General features: G+C 39.0%; 1 pseudogene; it reads right to left on the bottom strand.

The window, feature by feature from the left end:
* Nucleotides 1-503: 503 nt before the first annotated feature.
* Nucleotides 504-620, bottom strand: LOC145414752 (5S ribosomal RNA; annotated as a pseudogene).
* Nucleotides 621-9,477: the final 8,857 nt, after the last annotated feature.

The raw sequence follows: 9,477 nt of genomic DNA, 5'->3' as shown, positions 1-9,477 counted from the left end.
ACGATGAATACGAGAATGAACAATGAATTTAGAAGATTAGTATTACAATCTTGAAGAGATCGGTAAACTTCTTAATATTGTGCAATACTTTCATCATTCGTATATGGGATAAATAATAATAATAATAATAATAATAATAACAATAGCAATGATAAGAAATAATAATAGCAGTGATAATAAAGATTGCAGTAATAACAAAAAATATAATTGATGATAAGTAGATGTGCCGTTCCTTTTTGCGCGTTCAGAGAAGTCTTGGAAACAGCATACCTAATCCAGCGATAAGTGTGCCAATATCGTTCAGGTCATGCGCTCACTTTCCCCTATTTGTTTTCTTTTTTTAATTTGGGGAGGAGACAGACCTTCCCAGTACTCGTTAAGGGGGTTATTCATTCATTCATTGCCAGACGCCATGTATCCCAGACAGGGTGGCCAAGGGCTTAGAGTTAATTGTTTTACAGGGAGGGGCACTAATCCTCCACCAACCCCACTTGACGTAGGGATGCCAACAGCATCTGGTGTTCCCAGGCGGTCGCCCATCCAAGTACTAACCGGACCCAACGTTGCTTAACTTCGCTGATCGAACGGGAAGCGGTGTACTCAACGTGGTTGCTCCTCAAATATCGCGCTTCGGATGAAAGTCTATTGTACATCATGTACTAAGATATTAAAGTCATATTTGCCCACCTTTCACAACTTATGAAAATTTTTAATCTGGGGAGGGGGGGGGTGATCCTTTCTAAAAATCATGTTTTGAAATTTCTATATGTTGGAAGACCTTCGGAGTAACCAGGCGATCTTCAGCTGGGAAGTTTCATTCAAATCCATCAATCAGAACAAGAGGAGTTTAAGCACACACACACACACACACACACACACACACACACACACACACACACACACACACACAGGCTGAATCTCGAGGTACGGTATAAGGAGAGTTGCAAATGATAACTGTAATTATCAAGCTCGCGAAGCAGGACTGATGATAATAAATGGATCAGTATTACAGCCTACAGCCGTACCTCCTCGAACCTGGACTATAGCACTCCTCTTTTTCCCACCTTCAGTCATCGGATTTTAACATGACTCAACTTACACAAGGTCGTATTCTAAGTGGGTTTTGGAGGTTTCCTAACTCCCTCTCCTACAGCTGTTTACCTAGAGCATTACACCTCAGTACCCTCTAGCATGGTATTGATATAAAATATGTCCGTAGAACAAAGATAAAATTTTAAGTGATAGCAAAATAGATCTCTAAAGGAAGAGGTGTTTCGAATCCTCCTATACCTCCCAGAATATGGTGCCCTGGTAGTCCCTCGCTCTGCTTCATCTTCCATCATAATGCTCATTAAATTTGATTGTAAGTGCTAGGCTGAGTCGCCTTCATGAGGTGGCACCGATATAACCAGGTCGCCCAACTACCTAGTTATACACACGTCTCTCAGCTACTTGCCGATCCCCCAGAAGGGGATGTTTACTACAGGATGAGGTTAACATCAACGTGCTGTCTAATGGATTCATGATTCAGATGAACCAGGAGCTACAGCAACAACAACAACAACAACAAATAACAACAACAACAACAACAACTACTACTACTACTACTACTACTACTACTACTATTAGGTCCAAAACTCCCATCATACCGTACTATACCTGACGCCACCAATGCCCAGTGTTTAACCCATCCCCTGCCAAGACGTATTGCAATAGTTCATTCTTCCAATATTCAGACGATTTCATTCATCTTAGGAGAACCGCCTGTATAGTGGGAGGGTTAATGAAGGCTACACCCAACCCCTCAAGTGCGAATAATCCACCCTAATGTGAATAAAAGCAGTAGCAGGAAGGAGAGAGAGAGAGAGAGAGAGAGAGAGAGAGAGAGAGAGAGAGAGAGATGATGTCCTGAAACTGGCAGGGTTGAATGTATTTCCAAATCATTCAAACATAATCTCTCTCTCTCTCTCTCTCTCTCTCTCTCTCTCTCTCTCTCTCTCTCTCTCTCTCTCTCTCTCTCTCTCTCTCTCTCTCTCTCTCTCTCTCTCTCTCTCTCCAATATATTCGTATTTATCAAGGCACGATGCGAAATGTCCTTGGGTCGTATTGAACGTAGTTTTGGAAGATTTCGCAAAACCTCTTCCTTTGCTACTTATTCAGCATACTGTATGTACACCTCGGTCTTCTCTTGAATGTTGTCGACGCAAATAATGTCAATGTTCAAACCATATGACAGAGACTTGTTAAGATGTAATATGCAAAATAAGTGGCTGAGGGGGAGGTGTTCGAAACTTCCTTGCCCTTGAGTGGCAGCATTCGAATCAGTCTAACAGCGTCTCTTATACAGTACAACGGTGAAAAGCAAACTGGCCAGCCTTCGACAACAACTTTCCCTCGGCAGATGCGTGTAATATACAGTATAAAGAAACTTTAGCTGTTAACACAAGCAGGCTGCTCTGTCTCACCTTCAGTTGGATTATTATGCTTGGTGTTAACAAGAGGAGAATGCGTGAGAAGTTTTGACGAATCACACCCACGGGTATTTGGTACTGGATTTGTTCCCCAGAAAGTGAAAACTACATTCATTTTTATTTATAGTTTTACGATGACTTTAAAGTGGCTAGAAATGCTTTAAAAATCTCATCTAAACATTTGCTTACACTTACGTCATCCTCAGATACAACACATTCCATCTCATTCTTAGCATGCTCCTTTGAGAGTTTTAAAATACTGTAATTTGGTCCGTCAGCCAACAGTCACTCAGTATTTGGGCAAATCTGCCATCCTAGTTTTTTTTTTTTTTTTTTTTTTTCTATCTGGAGTCTCTGTGTCTTTCGACTGTGCACCCGATCTAAGCATCAATATTTTAGGCAAGTTCAATATCTGATATCATCATCATCATCATCATCAGCAGCAGCAGCCCAAGGCTGTTCACTGCATGACATGGACCTCAACTATCTTTTTTTTACACTGATGTATTGACTGTTAGCCTGTTTCATCCAGGCCCAGCAAATCTAATCTCATCTTTCCATTTCGCCCTCTGCATGTCCTTTCCTCTCGCACCATCTTTGAGTTATCGCTCAGGTACCCTGATGTCCATCTGTCATCTGTTCTAAGGAGAGCGTTACCTGCCCACATCCATTTATGCCTCTTGACTGTAATGATTATATTTCCTATGTTCTCTTATCCATGAAGCTCTTTTTCAAATCTCTTAATTGACATCCTGTCATTCACGTTATTTGATATACTGCCCAGCAAAGCCAACTCATTACTGTGACGAGAGTATGGAGAGATGGTCACATTTTTTTTTTTTTTACAGATATTCCAGGCCGTGCACCCATCTCTAAAATTATTTGTTACTTTACTTAATTCTTGATACCTCTAGACTATTTTATTCAGCTCAAGGGAGCCCTTGTATAGTGAAGGAATCAATAGCATTTTAATGCAAATACTACATTTGGAGAGACTTTAGCAAGCTAAACATAAGTCTGGAAAGAACAAGGATAAAATCTAAGCCTTAGGACTGAAGGGGTTAAGTACCACAGTTTTTTCCTGAACTTAGTTCAAATTTGCGGCTGCGTAGCAAAGCGTTGTGTGACTTAAAGTCTTGTATTCTGAGTGGCATGGGAGACTTAGTAGCAGCTCAGCCATTAAATTTGCTCACTGCATCTGAGCACATCCATGCAGTATATTTTGTCTTTATCATTTTTTTCATATCAACATAGTTTGCAACAGTGGCATACAAGAGATTAATGATGTTTAACCGTCAGAATATATCGCCAACGAAGAGGTGTTACGTGATATCGTAAGCTATCTGTAACACGACCTCAAATATCCTTAAGGACAGCTATTTCTGCTTTGAAGGTTTACCACAGCCTTGGGCATTGATTCATGTATAAGTACACATGTGTATAATTTAGCAATTAAGCGTGTGCATAATTGTTTGTATGTATGTGTTTACTGCATACGAACTTATATATGTATGTCTGTATGCATATGTGTGTGTGTGTGTGTGTGTGTGTGTGTGTGTGTGTGTGTGTGTATGTGTGTGTGTGTGTGTGTTCTTACCTACTTGTGCTTTTCAGGAGTGAATCAGACCCATAATATCCTATCTCCTGTTCCTATTTCATCATTCATTTCTTAATTACGAATGATTTTGACACGCATAATTTTGCCTAGAAGTTGGTTTCAAGAGACACTGATAGGAAAAATGTATTTCCTCATATTTTTTTTCTTTCTCTTTTTACTTCATGCAGTATCAGGTTTTCCTTGTGACCTTCTGTTACCAGGTACTGTGTGGTTTTCTTGTTAATGTCCTCTCCTCATATTACGCAGTTATACATCATTATCATTTTTATCTCCAATTTCCTTTATTTGCTCCAATGAGTGTTAACTCAGTCTTCTGTGTGTGTGTGTGTGTGTGTGTGTGTGTGTGTGTGTGTGTGTGCGCGCGTAGAAATTATGCAAGTCCGACTTACCTGCTTCCCTGTGGCATAACCACGACCGCAGGTCAGCCACAGTCACCACTAGAACAGGTTTGCGTAATATTTAACTGCCGCGATTGCAGTGCTGGTATTGTTTTCAGTTTGTGTGTCTGTCTGTGTGTATGTCTGTCTGTCTGTGTGTCTGTGTGTTTTTTGGCACGGTAGCTTCTCAACCGCTCAAGATATCATCACACAATTTTACAGATGTGTAATAGGGATGAAAATCTCGGACAAGTTCGAAATAGGTCAAGATCAAGGTCATATTCCTAGCCGAGCTAGATATGTATCAGCTCGCGGCTGGTGTGATTTCCCCCTTTGGGGGGGGGCCTCTAGTCACCTCTGCTTCTCAGTTCCCTCTCCCAGTTAAAACTCCTAAGCAGAGAGAGGCTTGGTAAGTGTATCTACCTATATATAAATCTCTTTGATACGATACAACAAAGCGGAGAATGATAGACGTATGTGCGAAGCAGACGGAGTTGGAAAGCAGGTGAACTTTTCTCCCCGAGTGTAGCACTGCTCTTGCCACTACTGTAACCAGACTTTTTTTTTTTATGTTCAACTATGATCATAGATGAAAGACTATCTATTCACTCGGTCAAGTCATTCTCTGTTCAGCTAAAGTGTTAGGTGTTGCAACAGCTGCTATTCGTACAGGAAAAAAAAAATCTAAATTCACAATGGAGTAAAAAATAAATAAAAGCATGCATCACAATATGCAGTACTCTTATATACTGCAGGTATCCGATTTTTTTTTTCTGTGCACTCTAATTATGTATGGATTCCAATGAAAATGAAATTTAAATGATTATTATTCAGCAATGAGTAGTTAGTTTCATTTTAGGTTATCTTGCCTCTTTATTTTTGCCACTGGGTGTGAATCTTGCATAAGCACTTATGGAAGCTTTTCATTCTTTAAAATAACTTATTTTTACTTGGTTATATCGAACTACACACTGACTTTTCACTTTACTAACGCCATCAAAAGCTCAGTGACATTTCCCTGTCTGTTGTGACGATGAAAGGTGTTACATGAAATAGTTCTGTGACAGCAGTATGAGCCACAGACACACACACACACACACACACACACACACACACACACACACACACACACACACACCAAAAAAAAAGGAAAAGAAGGAAGAACACTCTCTGACACTCAGGGAAATGTTGGCAAACGTTTATGCGTGATCGTGCAGTAGTTTCCATTCTCACGATTCACCTGCACTCACTCCCACCGTACAATCCACACAATCCTTTTCTAACACAAGGAGCGGTACGTGACATACTGCATACACTCAGTCATGATCATTAAAATTTTGCGTACAATGCACAGACACACACACCTTATATACCCATAGAATTACCTGGAGTTGCCTTTTGGGCTTTAACTTTTTCATTTTGAATGTCATTATTAATATAACATAATGGAATATGGTCAAACTCCCCTTTTCACACACACACACACACACACACACACACACACACACACACACACACACACACACACACACACAAGGCAGTTATGAGAGCAATTCGAAGAAAAATATAGAAGATAAATTATTTATTTGCTTTTCCTTCTTCTGTTGTTATTAATATATATATATATATATATATATATATATATATATATATATATATATATATATATATATATATATATATATATATATATATATATATATATATATATATATATATATATATATATATAAAACAAAGGTTACCCGCCACGCTTGTCAGCACGGGAAGAGAGAACCCATATATATATATATATATATATATATATATATATATATATATATATATATATATATATATATATATATATAACAAAGGTAACCCGCGACCCATGTCAGCATGGAAAGAGAGAACCTCTGGACAATCCCCCTTCCTCTCTCTCTCTCCGCTTTTGAGCTACAAATTTTCTTCATCATTCTTTCTCAATCTTTCCTTCTTCCCGAACCTCCTGAACACTCCCTGAACTCTCCAGCAAACTATGCCTCCCTTCACACATTATCACATACCTCAGGTCAGGGTTATCGACCCTTATGTAGTTATATAAGAGTTTCAGTAACTGATGAACAGTAATATCTTGATAATATAAGAACTACTGTACAATTTTTCCATATAATAATTCAAGAACTGCGATTTTATACTCTGTGATAAGTTTTGAATACTGGCTGTCGTACACTGACGTTATACTTGTATTTCACTCCCGCAGTTAAAATAAAAATACTGTGCAGAATTTTGTGGTCATTTTCCATATTCCGGGCTACTTAATAGGACAGGATTACCATAAATTTTATATCCATTTGCGGTATTGAAAAATAAGTCAAAATACTAGTGCAAGTGTTCATTTACCTTACCCAGTATCGATGTTTCATGTACAATGAGGTGATTTCTTCAGACACTTATTGGTGTTCTAAAAATTCATTAGCAGTATCTTGAAACAATCGGGTGTAACTATCTTCAGACAATAGTACCGGTGTTTTGAAACTCCAAGGCATTGGTCTGAAAACACTCGAAATAAGTGTTTTCAAACTCCAAAAGTTTTGGCAGCTCATTTGCTGTCGCTTTGGATGTTTTGAAACATACAGTACTTTTAACAGTGTACGTTGCCTGACTGTCAGTGTCTTGGGATCGATCCCCAGCTCAATATAGGTAGATATAAAGTTGATTTTTCTTGTGGCACTACAGTTTTTTTCTCTTTTTTTCACCATACTGGTTCCACCGGATGTGCTATGAGTGAGATAAGCAGGTTTTACTTGCCGGAGTCCCAGATGATTATCTCTCCCCTTCTGGCCAACAATGGGAGCGGCTACCTTGCTTCAACAGTGTGACAAGGTGAAACAACTTTTACTTGGTCGTGGTACAGTGGTAACCTAATTGATTATATTCTTATTGCTCGGGGTTTGATCCTCGGCTCGATACAGATGGATTAAAGGTAGATGATACTTCCTGTGGTACAATAGGTTTCATCATTAATCTCTGAAGTGTTGACATCAAGTGAGGAATAGTGGTCATCTGAACAGCTATTTGTACTCAAAGTAGCATCAAGATGGGTAAAAATTTGTATGAGTAGTGTATATAATCGTTCTTTTGTTCCTGTATTAACTTACAGAACGGAAACCTGAAATTTAACAAATTCCCAAGAACATAAATAATGGAGTGTTCAGAGAGGATTGAACTTGAAAGCTGAGATGTAACAAAACCTTTAGAATGTAAACACTGAAGTGCAGTAGAAAGAGATGAAAAGAATTATGTTAGGTATCACGTGGAGGGATGAATAGGAGCTTCTTGAATTTAAAAAAAAAAAAAAAAGCCGAAAAGAGAGCAGATATTGATGAGGATAGGTCACGTAATTCGGAAAAGAAAATCGATGGATAACCAGGGTGAATGAGTGTTAGCCCAGAGATGAAGTGAAAGGAAGAGGCGGAGAACAGGATAAATAGACAATATAACAGACTTGCTGGAACTGGATGAAACGGGCCTGCAATCATTAGGTTAGAGAGGAAAAAGATTTGGAGAGGCCTTTGTTGATGATAAATGATGATGATGATGATGATATGAACACTGATCGATAGTCTGTTCGACTACAAGGATTTTCATCTGTTAAATATCATTCTGTCATGGTTAAAATAAACCCTGAGTGCTATCATAGCAATATAAAACCTTTTAACCTACTTTAGTAGCAACGAACCGTCTTTTTAACGGGCAATGTATCACAGTACAATAGGCATCAGTTGAAGGTCATTGATCTGAATGAACCATCAAATGCACATAATACACAGCCACGTATAGATGGGAGAGAGAGAGAGAGAGAGAGAGAGAGAGAGAGAGAGAGAGAGGTATCCAATGATGTAATCATAAAGGGTCTTAGCCAATAGATTTTGTTTTTTTTTGTCTGTTCGATAGTATCAGGAATCTTTTGGAATGGTCATATTTTTCTCTTCGATTCTCACACTGGTTTGGCTGTGAAATGATTGGTTAATACAGGAGAGAAGATAAAAGTATAAACAAACAATGCTACACACACCTCGAGCTCAAGAAAGGTTCTGAATAGGAATACCCATCACACGCGCATTACCCCTTCATTCATGTCATTTTTCTTCTCGCTACCACCAGCCATCGATTTAGCCAAGCTTATGATAGGGCCCGTAGTAGTGAAAGGGTTAGTTGTTGTTGCTGTTAATGATCAACTCCAGTCTGTCTGACCGAGCACACCCACCAACCAAATGCAACCAACCGTCTCTGCAGGGCCGTGCCTTGCAGTGAAATTACGTTCCACTATATGGTTGACAGCGCCTCACCACAGCGGGACATGGTGAATAATGTGGAGGTTTGGTTCTTGGATGGATGTCTCATTTACGTCGTTTACCCAGTTCATTAGGCATGTCACTCAGTGTGGAGCCAACCAAAGTTGAAAAAAGAGTAATAAAAATTGACAAGAATGAAAGAGAGATGGGAGCAGAAAGGAGGACAGACACAGAGATAGAATGAGAAAGGGAGATGAAGTAGCCAGTACTACATTGAATGAGTGCATGATGGTTGCCACCACCTACAATTTAAAAGAGTTAGCGAAGGTTATATCTCACCCCTCATGTTTCAAAAGTTTCTCCTAAACTGAAGAAAATCGTCTGAAGACAACAAGCACAAACTCTGACTGAAGGGATTAAAATTACGAAGCAATGGGTAAAAGGCCGTATACGTAGCGTCAGCGATTACCGTATTTAACACTTCTTCCGTAGCAATTTATCCTTGCGTGTTGCTGATGAAGAGTATATCGATTTTAAAACTACATTACATACAAGGGGATGTGACTGTGTATTGTGCGAAGTATATCGCTTTGTTACGAAGTATTTAAAGCTACCTTGACTGCGGCTCAAAGAAGCTGATAGTATAATTGGATTTAATCCCATATAATGTACCCTTTTTAATTAACTTGGCTAAGATTATCGCCGTTTTGCAGCATATTTCATATAGGTCAGTG

This window comes from Coenobita brevimanus, chromosome 100 (genome assembly GCF_032717465.1).
Source record: "Coenobita brevimanus isolate Jiangsu-jjx chromosome 100, ASM3271746v2, whole genome shotgun sequence".
Taxonomy (NCBI): Eukaryota; Metazoa; Arthropoda; class Malacostraca; order Decapoda; family Coenobitidae; genus Coenobita; species Coenobita brevimanus.
The sequence above is the reverse complement of the archived record's forward strand: the minus strand, read 5'-3'. Positions and strand labels throughout refer to the sequence as shown.